General features: G+C 45.4%; 1 long non-coding RNA gene across 1 annotated transcript in view; it reads right to left on the bottom strand.

The window, feature by feature from the left end:
• Positions 1-2,100: 2,100 nt before the first annotated feature.
• LOC115093182 overlaps positions 2,101-24,353 on the bottom strand; it is a 55,075-nt gene continuing 32,822 nt past the window's right edge. Inside the window, exon 3 of the long non-coding RNA XR_003857199.1 lies at positions 2,101-2,256. This is a non-coding gene — a long non-coding RNA (uncharacterized LOC115093182). The remainder of the gene's footprint in view (positions 2,257-24,353) is intronic.

Here is a 24,353-nt window from a genome sequence, read left to right as displayed (position 1 = left end):
CGGTTCCTGCTAACCCAATGCCTCTTCCCTACGCCATCCCAAGAGCAGAGGCTCATTTACCTGGCGCTGGAGAGCCTAATCTCTGACTCAGCAGCAGCTCCGGGTACACAGCTCACCTGGGCGCACGGTTTCCCCACTCTGGTAAACATGGAAGGCAGTTCTCCAAAACCAAAGGATAAAAGATCAGTGTCACTGGAAAGAGGTCATGAGGGATACTCCAAAGGTCTTGTAGCAGATGCTTGAACGGAAATCAAGCGCGAGATCTGTGATTTCAGAGTGCCAAGAAGGAGTTTCATATTTTCCGCTACCCAATATGGATTTATTTAGAAACGATTTTTGATTATTTTTTCTTTTTGGGCAAGGAAAAATGAAGGGAAACCTGCCTGGCATTGATCTTGGTGGAATGACATCTTGTCTTTTGCAACATGCTTACATCAGCAGAAAAGAAAGTTTAGCATTAAGACTCCACTAACAGCTGAAGGTAAAATTTGCAAATGCCACATCAATTTTCAGTGACATTTCGGATTACAGTATGCATTCATGGAGTTCAGCGAAAGCTTTTATTCTGACAAGGGGTTTGTCTAGTGCTTACAGTAATAGGCTGGTAACTAGGCAACCGGTGTTCAAATTCTGCTTCTCCCTCTGGCATCTCTTGTGGCCTTGGGCAAATCATTTTTGGGTCCATACACTAACGGTCATTGAAATCGGGAACTGATGCCTTATCTGGCTAACGTTAATGAGTGTTTCATTGGCCGGGTGAATGCACAATGTGCTAAATAATTAGATGCATCATAGGGCAGGCTAAAAATCTGTGCTAATCCCTTAATACACATAGGGCTGGTGCAAGGGGGTTAGGCGCCCTCGGGACCTACTGACTTGCGCCGCCCACCCTGGTCATGCCGACGTCCCCCACCCCTGGTCGTAGCCCCAACTCCTACCTCTCGCGAGCGGAGGTGGCAAAGAGGAGTGGAGATTCAAACCCCCAGTCCTATTTGCTGCTGCTGCTCTCGCCCCCTAATGGTCGACGCCCAGGCCCAGGCCTAGGGCGCCTGGTGCTTCCGCCAGCCCTGAATACACATAGGTGTGGAATCATTTGTTCAGGGGTCAATCCTGATGGTCTATGGGTTCTTTAGAAAGTGCTCATTCAGGTGGTGCAGTGGAACGTGGGTGAAAGCACTCACATGAAAGGTTGACCAAATCCTCTCTGTGGCAGCACTGATAGCAAGAGCCAGGATTAGAATTCATTGTGGACAAGTCCTAAGTTGTGGTTTCAACTGGTCTGACTTGTATTTATAAAGAAAAATATTTGCAATGCTGCTACACAGAGACAATTTGAGTTTACACAGTTCTAAATTTTTCTGTGCTAATCAAATGGGTCAATTTCACAGTTCATTCCAAATATTTTACATCATTCCCTTTCTCGATACGATTCTCATGAAAACATTGAGGATATCAAAGCTTGTTGCTTTACCCAACCTTCTTGGGATAGAAGATCTAACAATTTACTGTCCAGTAAAGACTTCCTCCTGCTAATGGTTTCTAGAGATAGGCATCGGCCTCAAAGCCTGGTCCCGATGCTTAGGCCCAAGCTGAAGCCTTGACCTTGAGTAGGCCTAGGCCATGGTAGGTTGCCATGACCTTGGGCTTGGCCCGTCGCAAGGCTCAGGCTTTGGATCCCTCCCTGACTGGAGTAAGTGGGGGCTGGGGAGGATCCTGGCCCCGGTATTTTTCATGTGGGAGGGATGGGTGGGGGGGAATGGGAGCCCTTGAGAGACCCCTTTCCTTATTTTTTTTTTCCTTTTCTGGGAGGGAGGGGAATTTTATGTTTATTTTGTTTTTTAACAAAATTTATGGGACCACACCTCCAAAAATGAAACAAAATTGTTTCTTCATCCCACCGCTAATATCCGAGGCATCTGTATGACCAACATTGAATATTGTTAATGACTTTAAAATGAAAATATTCATTGGCTCTCATTTTGGTCTGTTATGGTAGTTTGAAAAGAAAAAAAAAAAGTTTCAATTCATGTATTCGGGCTCTTGGTTTTGGAGGATTAAGGAAATGAAAAACACATCCTTCCAAACTGAGCTTACCTGAATTCCTCCTTAAATCTCCTGCTGTACTGGCTTTGAAAGGGAAACCGATGGGGAAGTTTCTAGAAGAAAGATTCGGTACTTCAGGTATCGTGTTTTCTGCATGTAGCTCTGTTTCTTCTGCTAACATCCACTTTCCAATTTTTTTCTTTTTCAAAAAGCCTGTTTGAGAAAAGAATTAAAAAGAAGAGCTGTCAGTCCTTCGTTCCACAGATCTGAAACCCTCACACACACCTAGACACAAAAGAAACGGCACCGCAGAAGAATAATGACATTTTTTTTTCTACAAGTTGAGAGGAAGACAGTGTGAAGGGAACTCGGCAAATTGTGATTCATTTATAAATAGTGACTTTTTCCTTCTGTCTTACTTTTTGTGTGTGCAAAACAAAGATGGCTTTGACCTGGCTAGGAGTAACAGTGGCTGCCAAATGTGTAGGCAGAATTCAATATATTCTCTTTTGTAAAGAAGCTGTCAGTGTGAGATGAGAACAAGAGAGAAATGCTGAGCTGTTGTCTTGGTTTTTCCTTTCCAGCAAATTCCACATTCCCCTCCTCCTCCCCAATTACGCTTTGCCTACTCCCCCCTACTAATTGTAGTGCCCCTTGCATCGGTTCCTTGGAAACTGAAGAGATGCAGCCGTGGCATTGCTGGTGCTTCGGTTTTAGAAAATCAGAGCGCATGTCCCAGTTTCCTTTCACCTTTCCGTTCGAAGTACGAAAGGAAAAGAGCAGGGACACGTTTAAAATTCAAGGGCATGTTCAAAGTTGGAGCATTTCAGCCTAGTTCAACAGTCGGATGCAAAATTTGGATTGTCCCCTCCCCCCGATTTCCTGGAGAAAAATTGTCTAGACTCATGCAGTGGATTTGCCAAGTTGCGGGAATCTGCGTTGAAGTTGCCTACTTGCAGAGCCCCGCGGTCGGGCACATCTGCTGGAACTTCAGTGTAGATTTGCAAATATGGGGGTTTTACATTGGATTTCTTTATCTTAAAAGATTGATAACCTTATTTAGCAAACCCACGGATGTATTTTTGGGCTTGTTGAACTGGTTTGCAATTTTGCTTTTCGGCTCAGTGGTTCATCTTTTCTCCTTTGTCTTCCTGGGAAATGAGCGCCATGATCATTTGCAAATGCCTGTGGACTTTTCTCCTATCTTCACAGGCTCTGGAATTTGTCGCCAGAGGATGTGGTTAGTGCCTTTAGAGTAGCTGTGTTTAAAAAAGGATTGGATAAGTTCTTGGAGGAGAAGTCCATTACCTGCTATTAAGTTCACTTAGAGAATAGCCACTGCCATTAGCAATGGTTACATGGAATAGACTTAGTTTTTGGGTACTTGCCAGGTTCTTGTGGTCTGATTTGGCCTCTGTTGGAAACAGGATGCTGCGCTTGATGGACCCTTGGTCTGACCCATCATGGCAATTTCTTATGTTCTTATGCTTTCCTTCCTCCTCTTCCTAGTTTGGTCATTGCAGTAATGGTCCTGAGGCCAGAGGCCATGCATCAGGGTTCTTTCTGGAATCCTCTATCATGGGCTCTAAGGTCAGCCTCAGGTGTGACCTTTATTGATGACCATGATTCCCTCTCCACCAGGGGCTAAGAGAACTGACTTTGCAACATCCCTAGCCTCCCCTGTCCTGGGGTACAGAAGACCTGATCTGGGTGTATATCAAAGCAGGGTTTTTATGCATGGCAGTGCAGTATGCTGTCACTGACCCAACAGCCAGCTTCGATTAATTTTTTTTTTAAGTTCACAGAAACATTTTTAATTGCCTCAATTTGATAGAGAAGCCATGTGCAGTTGACGGTTTAAGCACCATTACTAACCATGTTTATTTATTTTTTTATTTATGTAAAAGTTTTTTTTTTTACACAAACACAAATCATTCTAAGCAGATTACAATGTAAAACACATCACAGCAACAGAAGAAAAGCAAGTTTGCTTACCGTAAACGGTGTTTCCGTAGATAGCAGGATGAATTTGCCATGCTGTCATGGGATCTGTCAATTAGGTCCGGGAGGCAGAGATTAGATTTACCAAGCAGAGATTAGATTTTAGCTCTTTGCGGCTGCGCGTGTGTTCCCACGCAGGAAAGTAACAGATTCTCCTCAGTCTGTGATTAAGCTGTAGTATGGTCGAAGAGACGGCGACTGCCAGGGAGGAGGGTGGGTCAGCATGGTTAATTTATCCGGCTATCTAAGGAAACATCGTTTACGGTAAGCAAACTTGCTTTTTCCCATTGATAGCAGGGCTGAATTAGTCATGCTGTCATGGGAGTCCCAAGCTCCCTATCACGTTGTTTATGATATATATGTTTGTACGTGATCATTAACAGTGTGGCAGTCACCGTGAAGAAGAGGATAGAGATTGCAGGATTGCGTGCCCTATCTTCGCATCAGTGGCTGCTTGTTTATCAAGGCAGTAGTGAGATCTGAAGGTATGGAGCGATGACTATGTAGCTGCCTTACAAATGTCTACAGGTTGTACATTCTTAAGGTGTGCCAAGGAGACTGCCACTGCTCTGACTTGGTGAACTTTAGGAACAGAATGTCGCTGTAGTTTCTGTTTGTCGTAGCAGAATGTGATGCACTGTGCTATCCAGCTGGAGATGGTGCGTTTAGCCACTGGTAGTCCAGGTGCCTTCGGGTCGAAAGAGACAAAGAGTTGAGAAACACAGGAGTCTGAGTTTGTTCTCTCTTTGTAGTATCCTAAGGCTCTTTTGCAATCTAGTGTATGCAGTAATTTTTCCCTATCATTTGCATGAGGTTTAGGGAAAAAGTTGGGTAGTTCTATGGTTTAATTGAGATGGAATTGAGAAACCACTTTTGGTAGGAAGGACGGGTGAGTTCGGAGAACTACCTTTTGATGATGAAACTGTAAATTTGAAGAATAATGGACCAAGGCCTGTAATTCACTGACTCGTCGTGCTGATGTTACTGCAACCAAGAATACCACCTTCCATGTGAGGTATTTAATGTGTGCCGAGTCCATGGGTTCAAACGGAAAAAGCATGAGCTGTTCAAGAACTATGTTGAGGTTTCATGGAACTGGAGGCTTAGAGATCGGAGGACGAAGTTAACCCCTTAATGAAATGAGATAGTAAGGGGTGATTTGATATAGGAATATTGTTAACTGGTCTATGATATGCCGCTATGGCACTGAGATGAACTCTAATGGATGATGTTGCGAGACCAGCTGCATATAGTGTATGAAGATAATCCATGAGTAGCTCAGGTGAGCAGTCCAATGGTGGTACGCCCTTGGAAATGCACCAGGTAGTGTAGCGTTTCAATTTATAGCTATAATTTTTCCTTGTTGAGAGTTTCCTGGATTCTAACAAGATGAATTGTGCAGAAGTGGAAACTCCTTGTTCTGTTAAAAGGAGCCTCTCAATCTCCATGCTGTCAAGTGGAGAGATGAGTGTAGTGGGTATAGGAGCATCCCTTGATCTTGGCAGAGAGGATCTGGACAATTCGGTAATCAAATTGGATTCGTGATGGACAGTTGGAGAAGGAAACTGTACCACAGTTGCCTCGGCCAAGCCGGGGCTATGAGTATTAATTGAGCTTTGTCTGCTATGCACTTTTGAATTGTCCTTGTTATGAGTGGTATAAGAGGAAAGGCATACAGGAGGCCTGTCGTCCACGGGATGAGAAAGGCGTCTTGAGCGATCCTGAATTGGCTTGGTCATATCGAGCAGAATTTGGGAACTTGAGCGTTGATCTCCGTTGCAAAGAGATCTATCGCAGGTGTCCCCCACTGAATGAAGATGTCTTGGGCTACATCCGAATTGAGTGCCCATTCGTGAGGATGAAAGAAGCGGCTTAGCCTGTCCGCTCTTGTATTTTCCACTCCCGGTAGGTAAGTTGCTTGCAGATGTATGCAATTTCGGTGAGCATGTTCGAAGATTGCCAGGGTCTCCTTGCAAAGGGACCATGAACCGGACCCTCCTTGTTTGTTGATGTAAAACATCGCCACTTGTTTGTTCATGTATATCATGACCCTGCGACCTTTCAGGTGGTCTTGAAACACTTGTAGTGCATTTCAAATCGCTTTGAGTTCTAATAAGTTTATCTGCAGGGTCTGCTCGGAGATTGTCTTTGTGTTTCGTAAATCTCGAGATGTGCTCCCCATCCCTTGCAAGACGCATCTGTGGTTAAGACTGTGTTGTGAGGAGGGGAACTGAATAATGCCCCCTTGGACAGGGTGGAGTCTAGGAGCCACCATGTTATGTCCTGTCTCATCTCGGCGGTCAACGATAACGTCTGTGTCAACGGTTGTGAGTGTTGTTTCCATTGACATTTTAGACCCCATTGCAGGTGTCTCATGTGTAGCCTGGTGTTGGGAACTGTGAAAACAGTTGCCACCATGTGGCCTAGAACTAACAAAACTTGTCTCGCCGAAGGTCTTTGAGTATGGTTCAACACATGGCGAAGTTGACGCAGTTGTGCTATTCTCTCGGTTGGGAGGTATTCCTGGTTGCAAGTGGTGTCCAGGCATGCTGCTATGAATTGCAGCTGTTGTGTTGGTTGTAGGTGTGATCTCTGAAAATTGACCACCAGTCCTAATTCCTGTAAGCACTCTATCACCTGCCTGAGGTGGTCGATTAAGATATCTGGAGCTGAGGCAATTATTAGCCAATCATCCAGATATGGAAAAATGGTTATACCCTGTTGTCTGAGATGAGCCACCACCACAACTATACATTTGGTGAAAACCCTGGGTGCAGCCGACAGTCCAAAGGGAAGAACTTTGTACTGGTAGTAGTGAAGCTTGTAGCAGAAGCACAGGTATCGCCAAGAGGATGGATGGATTGGAATATGTGTGTAAGCATCCTTTAGATCGATGGAACACATGCAGTCGTTGGGTTGAATCAGAGGTAGGATCGATTTCAAAAATACCATCTTGAATTTCTCTTTGATCAGGAATTTGTTCAATTCCCGCAGATCTAGTATGCGATGAAGGCCACCCGACTTTTTAGGTATGAGGAAATATGGGGAATAAAACCCCGCTTGTCGGGTCTTCAGGGAAATCCGTCGAATGGCCTGTTTGCAAAGCAAAGCAATTTCCTCCCCCAGTTGCGGTTGGAAGCTTTGAATCTTTAGAGTGGAAAGGTGAGGTAGCATGGGTTTTGTGGTAAATTGGAGTTGGTAACCATGTTGTACTATCTCTAAAACCAATTGATCGGATGTTATTCTTTCCCAGGCTGCCAGGCAAGAATGTATTCTGCTGGGTGGTGCTTGGTGTTGTGGTGGTGGCTGGGTACTAAAAGATGGCGTAGATTTTACTGTGGCAGCCGGTTGCTGTGCCTGCTGTCTTTGGTTACGTGCTTTGCCCCTACGTTGGTTCAGGGTCTGCTGTTGCAGCTTAGAACACTGATAAGATGGATACAGTTGTGTACGAAAGGACCTGTAAGGTCTGCGGGCATATGATTGTCGATGAGTGGATCTGACATAACGACTTGTGGTTGAGTAGTGAGGATGTGATGTTAAGGATTGAACTGCTAGAGCTTGCTCTTTCAATTTGCCCACTGTGTCCTAAAATCATTCTCCGAACTGGTTGTCTCCTGAACACGGGAGGTTCACCAGCTTCTCGTGTAAATCTTCCTGTATCGTACTGGAACGTAACCATGCCATTCTACGGGCTGCGATGGCTGTTGCAGACACTCTGGAAGATGCCTCAAATCCCTCATATATCGACCGCAGAAGGTGTCGAGAACATTCTTCCATATTGTGAAGAGGTGGTGGTATCTGATCTGCCGTCGAGGAAAGCATACCTTTTATGGCTTGTATGCACTCATATAGGTATTGTACCATGTAGAATTGGTGCTGCATAATGCAGGCATTCATCATTGAGTTGTGGTACATCTTCCTGCCAAACTCATTTAAATATCGGTTATCCTTGCCTGGTGGATATGAGGTATGCGACTTTGTTTTCTTGAATCTTTGCATCGCAGATTCCACTACAATTGAAGCATACGGTAATTGTGGCATAGAGTAAGGCGATGTTTTCCGCATACGAAATTTTATATCTGTTTTCCTTGAAACCACTGACAGAGAGTAAGGTGTTTCCCACGATTTCTGTAAGACGGTATGTAGGAGTTCTTGTGGTGGAAGAGATGTTTGTTCCCGTGGAGTATCAAAAATTTTTAGGAGACCTAAGGTTTATGATCTATGGTCTGTCTCCTTATGGACCTCTAGGTGTAATATAGTACCCAATTTTTCTAAACTTTTGGGTACGTAAGGTCCTCTGGAGGAGAATACGGTTCTTGCGGTTGTTCCTGTGGGTCCGACGGGAACCCGGTAGATGATGATAGGGAGGTTTGTGGAGACGGGGAATCGATAGATGTATCTTGTTTTTGAATTGGTGAAACTGGTCGTTTTGTTCTTGGGGATTCCAGAGGCTCCACCGACGGTTCTCTTGAAGTATGTGTATTATGTTCCGGGGAACTCACAGAGAGTTCATTAGACATCTTAAAGGATGATTGAAGAGTTTCATGAAACCCTGCTAATGATTGGGATAATTTTGTGTGAGGAGGCATTGTTGGACGACCAGATGGATTTGGTAAGTCACATGCTTTAGAGTGCATTAGAGGCACTTGAGGTAAATTGCTTGGAACATCATATTCTTTCCCTATCTTGTCATCTGCTGTCCTAATGGAATTATCTGAGGATGTAGAAGCATTAGAGGAAGTGACCTGTATTATCTCTCTATGAGATAAGGTCCTTGCACCTTGTGTGTGAGACAACGTAGACATAGAAGGGCTTACTTCCCATGTTTCACTCATCTTCGAAGTCTTTTTATGGTGCGAGTGATGTGAATGTCTCTTATGAGAAGACAGTGATCGTTTTCTCTGTTTTGTTGTCAAACCTGTAGAAGTGGATCTCGAAGAGCATGAAGTACCCCAGCGGTTCAGTGTTACCGTTGGAGAGGCAGAACAAGATACTTCTGAGGACTCATGTCATCGTTTAACCCATGTTTCCTTGGGTGAGATGGGTGTTTGGATTTATCTTCAGCTCTTTGTGGTGTATAATGCGATGCCGTAAGTTTATGCGTCATTAGGCCTCTAATGTGTTGTGTAGGCGTCGGGCTTCTCGATGCTGTAGAATCTTGTTGTGTAATGTGCGTCGCCTTCTGTGCTGTGTGCGTCAATGTTTTCAGCGCCATGTGAGCAGATTTTGACTTGTGCGCAGATTTCGTCTTGTGTGCAGATCTCGACTTGTGCGCATATGTTTTCGGCGCCATGTGCGTAAATATCTGTGGCACCTTTGCCTCCGGCGCCATGCGCTCAGCCGGCGCCCTGTGCGCAGATGGCGCCGTGCGTGCAGACATCTTTGTCGCCATGCGCGCAGATGTCTTCGGTGCCAGGCACGCAGATGTCTTCGGCGCCATGTGTGTGGATGTATTCGGCGCCATGTGTGCAGAAGTTTTGTGCACCAATAATGTCTTGGGCGCAGAAGTTGTGTGCGCCGATGGTACTTCAGGCGCTGAAGGCATCTTGGGCGCATAAGTTTTTGTCGCCGAAATTTTAGGTGTCGTTGTTTCCCGCGCCGGTGATTCTGGCTCTGTCGGTTCCTTCAAATCCGATGGCCTATGCCTTCATGGCAAGTCCTTTCCTCCAAGCCTGGAGGGGTGAGGATCCCATGACGATGCTCTCTTCTGTGCTGGAAGCATAGTTTTTGAGGGGCCAGGTGACGAATGAGCCTCCGATGGTTGCGATGGGCTGAAAAGTTCCCGCATTCAATAAGCCTGCTGTTTCTGGGCTCTCGGGGACATTCGGGCACAGAATTCACAGGCTTGTAGATTGGGATCTAGCCCCAGGCATCGGTAACATCGGTCATGGCCATCCGTGACCGACATTACCTTGCCGCAAGTACAGGGTTTAAACCCCGATTTCTTAGACATTTTTAGAAAATTTAATAAAACGCTGAGAAGTCAGCTCCGCGTGCGATCCCACCTGCGGAAAAAACAGACTGAGGAGAATCTGTTACTTTCCTGCGCAGGAACAGACGCGCAGTCGCAGAGAGCTAAAATCTAATCTCTGCTTGGTAAAGCTCCGCTCCCGGACCTGATTGACAGATTCCATGACAGCATGGCTAATTCAGCCCTGCTATCAACGGGAAAAAAACCCGATTGATAGACAAAATAACTATAAAGGTTTTTAGTAACGTCTTCATCAAAATCATCCCTTAAAGAAAATCACGAGAGAAAGACATAGAGCCTGTACCCAGAAAAGGTCATCACTGATTTAAGTATGCCTGGAACAACCTTCCAGTGTCTCATGCGCCCTCCTTGATCCTGTTCAAGACCTGCCTCAAAACGTTCTTTTTTGAGGTTGTGTTTACATTTTCAGCCCCAGCTTTTTCCAATCTAGCCTTGACCAATGTAACTATGTTTGCTATACTAAACACATTTCCTGAAACTTATCTTTGTGTGTCTTGACTACATTTAAAGCTCCATGAAGCAGACACTAGTTCATATGCAACTAAAGTGTATTATGCTGATTCAATAGCCCTATTTATTTATTTATTTATCTGAATTATATTCCATTTTTCAACAAAGTGGATGACAGATCTATTTATTTATTTATTTATTTGATTAGTGGTAGTAAGTGGGTATATTGGTAGGATGGAAACACAGTGCTAATGATAATGCCTGAATTGGCATTCATACAACAAGGATTAACAGATAATCTAATGAAAAATAAGGATCATCTATCCAATTTAATTGCTGTTGCATTACCTTAGCTGAATTTTAAAACCGGCATGTGTGTCGACCCGCCCCAAGGGACTTGGCTATTTTATAACATATCCAAGACATATGCATGCATGTTATAAAAAAGCCGTGTCCCTGGGCACATGCACATTTGCACCCAATTTTAAGTGGGGGGATTTTAATTAGGGGCACGCGCCAACACCATTGCCACTAAAACCGGTTCATTCCCAGTTCATCTAGATAAGAGATAGTTCTTCCAAACCCCGGCATAGTTTATTAGCCTTCTTTCCCCCCCCAGTTAGCTCTGACCCATTAAACACTGCTGATCTGCCGTTTTCTTTATTTTATCACTTATATGTCAGAAATAGCAGAAGTAAAGTTATATGGCATGGAACCTCGGCATGTGCCGGGGCACTTACGTCTTTACATGCACTTGTCAGGTACATGCCCCGATACACTCATGCCCTGCCCAGACCATACCCACACGTTTTGAAAACGTTCGTGATATGCACGATCTGGGAGATACGTATGTATCTCAGTGACTTTTAAAATCCACTCGGCATGCACAAGCCCAACATATTCACGCATCTCTTAATTCATGCATGTGCCAGGCTTTTAAAATTCCCCTTTTTTTGACCTCTGTCTTTTCTTTCACTCTTTTGCAACTAATCCTCTATGCTTATCCCATACCTTCTTTCATACTAGGGGTGTGAATCGTGTGATCGATCATCTTAACGATCGATTTTGGCTGGGGGGGGAGGGAAATCTGATCATCGTGTTTTGTTTTGTTTTTTAAATCGTTAAAAATCGTAAATCGGGGGAGGGCGGGAAAACCGGCACACCAAAAAAACCCTAAAACCCACCCCGAACCTTTAAAACAAATCCCCCACCCTCCCGAACCCCCCAAAATGTTTTAAATTACCTGGGGTCCAGTGGGGGGCTCCCGGCGCGATCTCCCTCTCTCTGGCCACGACTGCGTTAAGAGAAATGGCGCCGGTGGCCCTTTGCCCTTATCATGTGACAGGGCAAAGGTAGCGCCGGCGCCATTTTGTTTCCTGGCTCCCGACGTCATGCATGCAGGAGATCGCCCCCGGACCCCCGCTGGACCCCCAGGGACTTTTGGCCAGCTTGGGGGTGGGGCCTCCTGACCCCCACAAGACTTGCCAAAAGTCCAGCGGGGGTCCGGGAGCGACCTCCTGCACACGGGCCGTATTGCCAATCTTCAAAATGGCGCCGGCGCTACCTTTTCCCTGTCACATGATAAGGGCAAAGGGCCACCGGCGCCATTTCTCTTAACGCAGTCATGGCCAGAGAGAGGGAGATCGCGCCGGGAGCCCCCCACTGGACCCCAGGTAATTTAAAACGTTTTGGGGGGGGGGGTTCGGGAGGGTGGGGGATTTGTTTTAAAGGTTCGGGGTGGGTTTTAGGGTTTTTTTGGTGTGCCGGTTTTCCCGCGCCATATTTAACGATACAATACAAATGCCCCTGACGATAAATCGGGGGCATTTGTATTGTATTGTGCACTCTAACGATTTTGGACGATTTTAAAATTATCTGACAATAATTTTAATCGTTCAAAGACGATTCACATCCCTATTTCATACTGTTATTGTTTTGGTTTGTGTACTACCTCCACATTGGGAAGCTATTGTTGTGGGTGTGGACCCTTCGGCCGAGGTGGAATTGGTGCAACTTGCAGGTTCCCACTTTCGGCAGGCCAAGCTGGCTGAAACAGAGGCCTAACTGGAGCTTCACCAATACCAGTCTTTGTTCTTCTTAGGTTGAGCCCCAGGTCCCTGCAGAGGTGAAGATCCGTCGAGTTGAAGGTGTTGCAGGCCAGCACTATGGAGTGAAGTCTGAGTCTAGCAGTGATCAGGGCAGGAGGCAGGCTTTCAAGGTCAGATTTAGGCTGGGGTCAGAGGTGGGCAGACTTCACTCTGTCAAGAATCAGGCGGTGGTCAGTGGCAGGTGGAGTTCAGTCAGAAGCGGTAAACAGGAAGTGGTCAAAGATAGGTAGAGGTCAAGCAGAGTCGATGTCCAATCTGAAGTCAAAGCCAGAGATCCATCCGAGAAGATGAAGAACGAAGAGGAGGATGGAGGACGAGGAATCAAACAAGCGGGAGGAAGACGCTGAAGACAGACAAGGGGGAAGACTGACCACAAAGAAGACGAGAACTCAAATACAGACCAGACTGCCACAGGAATCAGGAATGGAGCACAGCAGGAAGCAGATAGCAGGAACCAGGATCAGGAACAATGCAGAGGAAAAACACTTATCCAATGGAGCTAACCTATTGCTGAGGCATGGAGCAAATGCTAGAGTGGGCTTTTAAAGGCCCAAGACAGTGACTTCATCAAAAGGAGCTGTGGGGATTTTCCCACTGTGGTCCATTTAAATTCTGACCAGAGGCATGTATGCATGCCTAAGGATGATGCGTCAGCTTGGAACCTGTTGAGAACGTCTCGGACATGAATCCCTGTGGCCTGTGGCTGATTTGAGTGATGCTGTTCCTGCCACGACAGCGGCATGGTGCTTTGGTGGACTCTGGTTGTGCTGAAACACGGTGCATCTGCCTGGGCCGGAGTGGAGGTGAAAGCAGCAGTCTATAGAAATAGCTCACAGACCGCCAAGCATAACAGTACCCCTGTCTTAAACCCCCTCCAGAGACCTTGAGTTTGTAGAGGTACCAACTGTGAAGTGTACTATGGGCCTCTATGGGTCTCTTGGGTCAAATAATAGGTTCTATAACCAAAGAATTGGTTTTGCCCTCTAGTTTTAAAATTCTGGGGAATGAACCTGAACCACAGGCAAAGAAATGGTCCTTCCTGGGATGCTTTAGCCAAGGGCAGGCCCCAAAATTGGGGTAGGATTGATCTCTTTCCTTTCAGGATCCAGGCTGGCAGGTACAGATAGAATCAAAGGCTTCTTATCCCTCTCTTGCCAAAGGAGGATGTGCCGGGCTTGTATCTCTGCATCTTTCCTGGTCACCAAACTTTCAAATCTTTTCATGGCGTGGTTGTTTTCCTTTTCCAGGCTTTCACGTTCAGCCCTCTCTTGACCCAGATGCTCTTTCAAATTCCAAAGATTATTTTAAAAGTATTCTCCTGAAGGTACTGTGGGGTTGTTTGAGTTCCTTAAGACTCCCTTCCGGAGGTTGGGAGAATCGGGATGGTGGAGGCCATGACCATCGAGCGAGACCATTCATCAGACTTCAAACAAGATCCTACGCACCCCGGTCCCCAATGCGTGAGTTCTGTTGTGGACCAGTCGAATTGTGGCTGATATCTTCACAGCCATGGCAGGCCTAGGATAACTGGGCTCACAGCTCTTGGAAGAACGTGGAAGCTGATGGTTTCCAAATGTGCAAGTCCTACCCTTAACATGAATGTTTTGGTTGTGCAGGTCACCAGTCCCAGAAGGGGTTCTTCATGGATGGATTATAGTGCCAATTGTGATACTGAGGTGATTCTGCTTGTGGGGCAGGTCGCGAGCAACTCACCTCCCAACTTCCCAGATGCTGCCAACTCCCGATGCCGGCAGGTGCCGCTTCGGTCCTGTGCGGCCCTGACCCACTGTTGATGCCATCATTGCCACCTTGCTTCTCTGCACTCCAGAATGCCACTTCATCTGACACTGCTTCTTCCATTTTTGCGGCCTGGAACCCCGCCACCATGGCTCCTGCTCCTGTCAGCATGCCTAAGCATGCATGTGTCTCTTCAAGATTTAAAGGGCCCATGGCGGGAAAAACCCACAGTGCCTTTAGATGATGTCATCTCCTACTAGCCCTATAAATGGGTCCCTCAGTCAGTTCATCGTGGCCTTTGCAATTGTTTGCTAGCACTTTCAAGTTCTTCCATGTTTCTTGTTCTATGTTCCTGGTCTCTGGGCTCCGTTGGTCTGGTCTTTTGTTCCTGAATCCATGTCTTCACTTTTGTTCCTGAATTCAAGTCTTCATCTTGTTCCTGGTATCCAAGCCTTCACCATGTTCTGAAATCCATGTCTTCATTCCTGGTCTCATCGTGTTGTCTGGTTCTGAGTCTTCTAAATCCTGTTCTTGGTCTGTGTCCTGTCCAGGGTTTTCATTGCTGGTTCAAGCCTTCAGAAGTCCTTCCTTGTTTTTAAAGTCTGAGTCTGAGTTCTGAGTTCCTGAGTCTGAGTCCAAGTTCCTGAATCTGAGTTCGTGAGTCCAATCCCCAGTCTTCAAAGTCTTGTTCCAGCTTTTGCCTTGTTCCCGAGTCCAGTGCCTATGCCACTATTGTTGTGGTCCACGACCAGCCCACGGATTGCGTAGGGTGCACAGCGGTGCTGGATCTTTTCAGAGACTTCATCTTGTCCAAGCCTTCAATGCCTTTGTCTAGTCCTAAATCGTCGGAACATTCGTCTTGTGTCCTCACACACAAACCACTTCCAAGCAGCAGTCCTTTCGGAGTGGCAGGAGGGCTACCCCAGAGATCAGTGTTGCATTGCTGTGTCTCCCTTCCTGGTGCATTCTGGACATCCAAGTGTTCCTGTTCCAGCCAAGTGTGTTCCTAGCTCCAAGACAAGAGATCCATTCCAGTCAGCCCATACTCGGATGCCCACGGCTCCCTCAGATGACATCATCTCCTGATAGCCCTAGAAATGAGCATCTCAGTCAGTTCTTTGTGGCCTTTGCAATGGTTTGCTAGAACTTTCAAGGTCGTCCATGATTCTTGTTCCATGTTCCATGTCTCCGGACTCTGTTGGGCTCATCGTCTTGTTCCTGAATCCATGTTGCTGTGAACGTGGAGGTGCGGTTGCTTGCTCTAGAGGGATGTGAGCCCTTGGACCATGGCGTGGCTCAGGGAGGAGCCCGAAGACACATACCATGGGAGGTGAGAGTGTCCAAGCAAGGGCTGGAGCTGGAACAAGGCTGGACCAGAATCGAGGCGTGGAACATCGGAGGAACTGGAACAAGGCAGACTCAGACCTCCACTGGACCTGCATGCACAGGTGAGACCCAGCAACACAATGCTGATCTCAAAAGTAGTCCTCTGGCCACTTTGTAGCCCTTACGGATCTGCCGTTTGGGATCGACAAGTGTGTGATGTCAAATGGAGGCAGAGGGCAGGAACATGATGAGACATGGAACCGAGGAACTCAGATTCAGACTCAAGGGACTTGGAAGACTCAGATGAGGATTCAAGGAACTTAGAAGACTCAGATGAGGATTCAGGATTCAGGCACTAGTACAGGGTGAGTACTGCACCACAGCACTCCCTACACAGCCGCCTACACTTCACGCTGGAAGTGAAGCAGACTCCAGACGAGAAGATGAAGATTTGAAGCTGGAAACATGACGAAGATTCAGGAGAGGCCTGCACTGAGGCGTGCAGGGGGCCTCCTGACCTCCCCAAGCTGGCCAAAAGTTCCGTTTGTGTCCAACGAGGGGTCTGGGAGCGGAACCGCGGTGGACCACGTGACGGCCTCGTCACTCCGACGTGACGCGGACGTCACGTGCTCCTCGCAAAGGAATAGAATAATGGCTTCCTGACTCCCCGCTGGACCACCAGGGAGTTTTGGTAAGTCTTGGGGGGGATTAAGGAGGGTGAGGGGTTTAAATTTTTATTTAGGATCAACGATCGCGATTTCCAACGTATTCAACATAGCTATGTTGAATAAGTTGGAAATCCGATCGTTTTCGCCTCATCACTTTTTTAAGTTAAAAAAAAAAAAGTAGCGTTTTACATATAAGTTCAAAACGAATGCACACCCCTAGTTCCTGGTCTTATCAAACTCCTGGTTCCTGGGCCTCCTGAATCCTGTTCCGAGTCTGTGTCCTGTCCAGAGTCTTTGTTGCTGGTTCAAGCCTTCGGAAGTCCTTCCTTGTTTTTAAAGTCTGATGCTGAGTTCCAAATTCCTGAGTCTGAATCCGAGTTCCTGAATCTGAGTTCGTGAGTCCAGTCCCCAGTCTTAGAGTCTTGTTCCATCTTCTGCCTTGTTCCTGAGTCCAGTGCCTTTGTGTAGGGTGCACTGTGGTACTGGACCTCTTCAGAGCCTTTGGCCTGGATTTTAAAAAGGCTACGCGCGTAAATCTCTGGGATTTATGCGCATGACTGGGCTAACGCGCGCCGGGCCTAATTAAAAAGGTCAGGTCATGCGCATAAATCCCAGGGACACACGTATGTCCCAAGGCATCGGGGACTGGGTGGGGAATGGGCAGGGAGATACTGGGGTGGGGCGGGGCAGGACTTGAGGCCCTCGGCCATTTGCCGCTGTACCAGAGGATTGCGTGCCGGCAGGGTGCTGGCGCGCACTACTTGCGCCTGCCTCCGCAACAGTTCTAATGCTAATTCTGAATCTAAACCCTTTGAGCTTCATTATTATTAGGGATATGCAGGGCAAAAAATTTGTTTTTGTTTTTTGGTTTGTTTTCGGGAAGTTTTTTTTTACATGAATTTCGATTCGTGGATTGCTTGATTCATTTCATTCATGTGAAAAAAAAAATGAATCAAGCAATTAACCCCCCCCCCCCCACACACACACAAAATGGCCAAAAACAAAAAAGAGCCCTCCCTCCTGCCCTCCTGGAAAAACGCTTGGGTCAGGATCTTCCCCAGTCCCCACTTACCAGGTCCGCTGTCTCGGACTAAGCTGAATCCTCAGGCTTGCGTAGGCTGAGGTTTCGACCTAGTGCTAGGCCCAAAGCCTTGGGTTTGAATAGGCCGAGACTGAGGCCTCTTCCTAGGCCTGATGCCAAGGCCGAGGCCTATGCTAGTGCCTGGACCCAAGCCCGACTTTGCAGCCTAGTTTGGAGGCCGGTGAGTGAGGCTGCTCACAGTTGGGGCCCAAGAGCAGCAGAGCACAACACATCTTCACCTTTGATCCTGAATCTAATTATTAGGAAGGGAATAGTGAATAAAACAGAGGATGTCATAATTTATTTATTTTATTTATTTAAAGGCTTTTATATACCGATAGCCGTTTACACATCATATCAGTTTACAAGGAACAGTGTGCTTATAAATAGAAGCGTAATATTTACATGGAACAATTGGTAACCTGATAACAGAAATATAATATAATTAATGAGAAAACTATGTACATGAGAAAATATATTAATGGAGGGAAGATAGAAATATGAAATAATTAACTTAAAGGTTATGAACAAGAATATAATACAGTAAGGGTATAGTATTAACATGCGATAGCGGGATTATGTACAAGTTGGTCGGTACTGGTAGGGAGATGAGAAGTTTTTACATGGATTCTCAGGGGGGTAAAAAGGGTATACGTAGGGGGGGTGTTAGTCAAAGGCCTGTTTGATGAGCCATGTTTTTAAAATTTTTTTAAAATTTCTGTGTGCACGGCTCTATGTGGAGGTCAGGGGGCATTGTGTTCCACAGTGAGGGACCTGCTATCGAGAATGCTCTGTCCCTTGTGGCGGAGAGGTGTATGAGTTTAGGGGAAGGTATTTGTACGGTTCCTAGGTAAGCTGATCTAGTGGGTCTGTTGGATGTGTGAAAGCGGAAAGAGTCATGTAGCCATTGTATGCTTTCGTTGACTAGTGTCTTATGTATGAGGGATAGGCTTTAGTACTGAATTCTCGAGGCAATAGGGAGCCAGTGGAGATCTCTTAGTATCGGAGTAATATGGTCGCTCTTGCGAGTGTTGGTGAGAATTCTGGCTGTAGCATTCTGTAGTAATTGTAGGGGTTTGATGGAAGAGTTTGGGAGTCCTAGGAGGAGGGAGTTACAATAGTCAATTTTAGAGAAAAGGATGGTTTGGAGAACAGTTCGAAAATCAGAGTTATGAAGGAGGGGTCTTAATTTCTTTAATATATGGAGCTTGAAATAGCATTCTTTTAGGGTGGATTTAATGAATGGTTTTAAGTTCAAGTGGTTGTCGATAGTAACACCAAGGTTTCGTGCGTGTGGAGAGATGGGTTTGAGGAGGGGTGAGGAGCTGGAGTAAGTGTGAGCATTGGAGGATATGACGATGAGTTCTGTTTTGGCTGGGTTAAGTGCAAGGTTCATGTTTGTGAGGAGATAGTTGATGGTGGTGAGACAGTTGTTCCATGTCTTTAGGGCCTTAGGTAGAGAGTCAGTAAAGGGGATGAGTATTTGGACATAGTCCGTGTATATGTAGTGTGTGATGCCTAGGTTAGTTAGGAGTTTGCAGAGGGGTAACATGTATATGTTGAAGAGGGTAGAGGAAAGGGAGGAACCTTGGGGAACACCACGGGTAATGTTAATAGGATCGGATTCGTTGTTACCCAGCTTGACCTTGCAGTATCTGTTTTCAAGGTAGGATTTCAGCCAGAGTAGTGCTGTTCCTGTTATGCCAATTTCAGGAGGTATGAGTGACCATTGTCCATTCCTTTAAGTATATTGTCGGTGAGTGATATTAAGAGAGTTTCCATACTGAGGAATTTACGGAAGCCAAATTGGGAAGGGGATAGTATCTTGTGGTTGTCAAGGTTTTCAGAGAGGTGGAGGTTGACTATTTTTTCTGTAATTTTGGCTAGAAGAGGAAGGTTTGAGATGGGTCTAAAATTGGTGGGCTCTGTAGGCTTGAGCTTGGGTTTCTTGAGAATGGGTTTGACAACTGCTTGTTTTAGGGTGGAGGGGACGATACCTTGTGAGAGTGAACAATTGATTATATCGGATATGGGTTTTGCTATTATGTTGGGTATGGATAGTAAGAGTTTGGACAGGATGGTGTCAGAAAGATGAGAGGAGGGTTTGACTTTCTTTAATAGGGTTTCTATTTCAGTCGAGAGGTGTCTTCAAAGGAATCAAGGCTGGTGGTCATGTTTATCGGGGGAGGATGGCATTGGAGGTGTCTGTGGGAAAATTTCCTGTGAGGATGGAGATTTTGTTTTGGAAGAAGAGTAAGGTCATTACATTTGCTTTTGGAGCCGTTGTCTGCTATATGTGTGGTGGAGATTTTAGTGAGTTCAGATATAATGGAAAAGAGGGCTTTAGCATTGTACTGGAAGTCAAGGATTTTACGGGTGTAGAAGTCCTGTTTTGTTTTTTGGATGGAGGTCCTATAGTCATGCATGGAGGCAAGATACGAGCCGCGTAGTGTGGGTGAAGGGTGTTTTCATCAGTGTCTTTCTTTGTTTCTTAGGTCGTTTTTAAGTTTTTTTAAATCCAGAGAGTACCATGGTTTTTTGCTGTTATGGGCTGGGTTTATGGTTTTTGTGGTGAGCGGGCATATTTTATCAGCAATTTCTTGAGTAATGTTGTACCAGGAGGAGAGGGTGGATTCAGTGTTTACTAAGTCAATTTTGTTGGGAATATCAGAGCTGGCGGAGATCAGCTCATCTCTGGTGCAGGTTTTTTGGAATTGGAAGGAGTGGTTGTGTGGAGGAGGGGAGGAGGGGAGGAGGGGAGGAAGTAGGTTTTTTTATAGATAGGGTGGTGTTTATGAGGGTGTGGTCAGACCATGGTACTGGGGAGCATGACGGGGTATGTGTGGTGTGGATGCTGGAGTTCATGAAAATTAAGTCTAGTGTGTGGCCTGCTTTGTGGGTGGGGTGGTTTATAATTTGTTTGAAGCCCATAGCGTCGAGTGAGGAGATGAATGCTTCGCATGAGGGCGATTGTGTCAACATGGAGATTGAAGTCACCGAGCAGGATGGTCGGTATGTCGAGGTCTAGGTTTTCAGCAAAAAATTCAATGAAGGGGGAGGTATTGCTTTTTTAATGCCTCTGTATTGTTCCACGGTGAGACCACACCTTGAATACTATGTACACATCACAATATTGTGGATTATGGCAGACAAAGATCAATTGGCCCATCCAGTTCTTCATGTTTAATTATTGTGATAGGTAATATCCCAATGTACAAGTAAATAATTAATGCTATTTGGATGATTATTTAATAAAAACAAAATTTGAAACACATTCAACTGCTACAAAATACAGCAGCTAGAATTGTGTTTGGTGTCTCCAAGTTTGATCACGTTTAACCATTACTTCAGAATTTATATTGGTTACAAGTTTATTGCTGAGTTCTTTTTAAATTACTTTGCCTGGCTTTTAAGGCCTTATCCAAGGGTAAGCCTGATTATCTAGCTAATTTTTATTGAAAAATAAGAAAATAATGCTCGTGATTTATTTTATTTTTTTCTCTTTTGGGACCATCATTTCGAACTGTCTGTTTCATCTGATGTTAAAATTTGTCAAGTACTTAAGGCTACCTGTAGAAGAGCAGAGTTCTTTTTTTGTCTTATCTACTGACTGCTGTTGTGGGCATGGACCCTTGGACCAAGGTGGAGTTGGCACAACTTGCAGGGTAGAGTGCTGCAGGTCCCCACCTTCAGTAGGCGAAGTCGAATGAGGCAGAAGCCCAGCTGGAGCTGTGCCTATACAAGCCCACATTCCCCTCCGGTTCAGCTTTCAGATGCCAGGGCCAGCAAGACTTAGAAGGAGGCCTCTGCTGGAGGTTGGATGATTAATTGAGGAAGCTGAGTAGTACAGACAAATCAGAGAGCAGGCTGGGGTCAGTGACAAGTGGCATTCAAGGATGTCCAGAAGGCAGGCAGGAGTCAGTGGCAGTCGGCATTCAAGGATATCCAGAAACAGGCTGTGGTCAGTGGCAAACAGTGTTCAAGAATGTCCTGAAGTAGGCTGTGGTCAGTGGCAGGCAACATTTAAGGATGTCCAGAAGCAGGCTGAGGTCAATACCGGGTATCTGTGCAAAGGAAAGGTGGGATGGATAGGCAGGGCAGGGAGGCAGACAGGCGAGGAGATGTGAAACACTGAAGAACTAGAGATCGGACCACGAGAACTGAAGAGCAAGGACATCAAAGATTACTGGAACTGAAGACAAGGATGAAGACCAGGAACACAAGACGAAGATCACTGGAACAGAAGACCCAGAACACAGGAATTTGAGAATGCAGGCAGAGGCAACTCATACTACAAGGACTGTAGGGAGACATGTTGCCGAGGCGAGGAGGAGATGCAACAGTGGTCTTTTAGACGTCTTTCCTTGCAAGGTCATCATGGGGCACCACTGGCCTTTTCCCACCAAGGACCCTTTAAATGAAGAGTCATTGGGCGTGAACGCACCTTGGGGGGGGGCTGAAGAGAGTGTTATCAGCGTCATTCTGCAAAGACAGTTGGTGGTGTCCTCTGCTGCACTGAGGAGTGGCATCCTACTATGCTGGGGAGGAGAGACGCCCAGCAGTGTCGGGGAACAGCTGCCGAGACCCAACCTGATAGGTAAATGTGGTAATTCGCTGGAGGAGCCTGTGGACCGCTAAATACAACAACTGTATTATTAGTTCTACTTATATACATATTTTTTTTCATTTGTAGTTTTACTCACATTAATAAAGTGGTCTTTCTGTACTCAAGTTTGTGAAACTAAAAGAGCAGTAGCCAAGGAAAGATTAGAAAAACTTAATTAAAATTATACAGATAAATATAAAAGGGAACATACAAAGGGTGTAATAGAGTACAATATTTGAGAGGGGCTTTGTCTTTAGACATGCTTTCTGGAAGCTGTATGTTTGTAGCTTTCTTCACTAAAGCGAGGAGGTCATGCAATTCAAGGAGGAAGTAACTAGAATGAAAAGCATCTCCCTCAATAATCAGGGAGCAGAAGGTTTACACCCCTTCCCCCCCACACACAAAGAGTTCAAAGGACTAGCAATAGATGGGTTTTAGGGAAGTAGTAGAGTAACACCTCTAAATGTGCTTCCCCTCAAAAAAAAAAAAAAAAAAAAGATGCCACTAGAGAAAGCCTTCATGGTTTTGGAAACAGAAAATACCATTGAAGAAACAGCTTATGTGGTAAAAGAGCTGAAGAAAAATATCCACTGTACAATAGAACACAAGAGTAGTGTCAAAATCCCACAAAAGATCAGAAAGCTCCTTCTGCTGGGAGACTCCATCATCACTCGGCACAACTAGAGAGAAACAAACAAGTAAAATGCTTAATGCTTACCATGATTCTCAGCTGGCAAGGTTAATACTAATATCCTTTAGGGAGGGTCATTTGCTGAGGCCCAGGCATCGGGACCCAGCCTCTGTGCCAGCGGCAACATTTTTATTTATTTATTTATTAAAGGCTTTTATATACCAAATTTCTTGATACAAATAAATCAGCTCGGTTTACATCGAACAAGTAGAAAATTATAACCAACCAAACAGTAGAGACGATTTGAAGGAGTATAAAGTTACATTATAACAAGGATGTGTAAACTTGGAGTAGGAAATAAGATGGGGGACAAAAGATTATAATATACATTGGAGAATGCGAGGGAGGCAAGGAGCAGTCCTCATGATAATTTGTAAACGTTTTCTTAATAATTTATATACATGGTTTAGCGCTTGTTTGTATGCATAGTTGCTAGAACAGTTATAAGTCAGGCTGTTGGGCTGGTGTCGGTGAAGGCTCGGCAGAACAGCCATGTCTTTAATTTCTTTTTAAAAGTTAGAAGGCATGATTCCTGCCTGAGGTCCGGAGGCATGGTGTTCCAGATGGAGGGACCTGTGATGGAGAATGTCCGGTCTCTGATATTTGAGTGTTGTATAGCTTTGATAGAAGGTACATGTAGGGATCCCTTGTAGGCATCCCTTAAAGGTCTAGATGTTGAGTGCAGTTTGAGGGGGTATCGCAGGTCAAGAGGGGTCTGATGGTGAATATGTTTGTGGATTAATGTAAGAGATTTATGAAGAATCCTGAATTGTACTGGGAGCCAATGGAGATCTTTTAGAATGGGAGAGATATGCGCTCTTCGATTGGTATTTGTCAAAATTCTCACCGTTGCGTTTTGGAATAACTGGAGGGGTTTTACAGTGGAGGCCGGGAGTCCTTGCAATATGGAATTACAGTAGTCGATTTTGGTAAATAGAATGGCTTGGAGGACAGATCTAAAATCATAATGGAATAGGAGCGGTTTGAGTTTTTTGAGTACTTGTAGCTTGTAGAAGCACTCTTTTGTAGTGTGTTTTATGAATTGCTTTAGGTTCAGGTGATTGTCAATGATGACTCCTAGATCTCTAGCGTGGGATGTTTGTATGATTATCTGCATCTGATGTTGAAAAGGACTGCTTTCTGGGGTGATTAGTAATAGTTCAGTTTTGGAAGTGTTGAGCACCAGATTGAGGCTTGAGAGGTGATGATTGATCATTTGCAGATGAGAGTCCCAAAACTTGATTGTTGATTCGAGTGAATTGGATATTGGGATTAAAATTTGAACGTCATCTGCATAAATATAGAACTTGAGTTTCAGTTTTGTGAGTAAGTGGCAGAGAGGTAGAATGTAAATATTGAACAGTGTAGGCGATAAAGAAGAGCCCTGGGGGACTCCGAATGGTGCGTTGGTGTGAGAGGATTCCTTGTTCTTGATTTTAACCTTATAGCCTCTATTGTTAAGGAAGGAGTCGAACCAACTAAGGGCTGATCCTGTAATACCTATGTCTGATAGACGGTTTAGAAGGGTATTATGATTTACCGTATCGAAAGCTGCAGAGATGTCAAGAAGAGCTAAGAGGAATGATTGTCCTTTATCAAAGCCAATGTAGACTTGATCGAGGAGTGAAATGAGGAGTGTTTCGGTATTGT

The sequence above is a fragment of the Rhinatrema bivittatum genome, chromosome 6 (genome assembly GCF_901001135.1).
Source record: "Rhinatrema bivittatum chromosome 6, aRhiBiv1.1, whole genome shotgun sequence".
Taxonomy (NCBI): domain Eukaryota; kingdom Metazoa; phylum Chordata; class Amphibia; order Gymnophiona; family Rhinatrematidae; genus Rhinatrema; species Rhinatrema bivittatum.
This window is presented reverse-complemented; position numbering and strand designations above follow the sequence as displayed.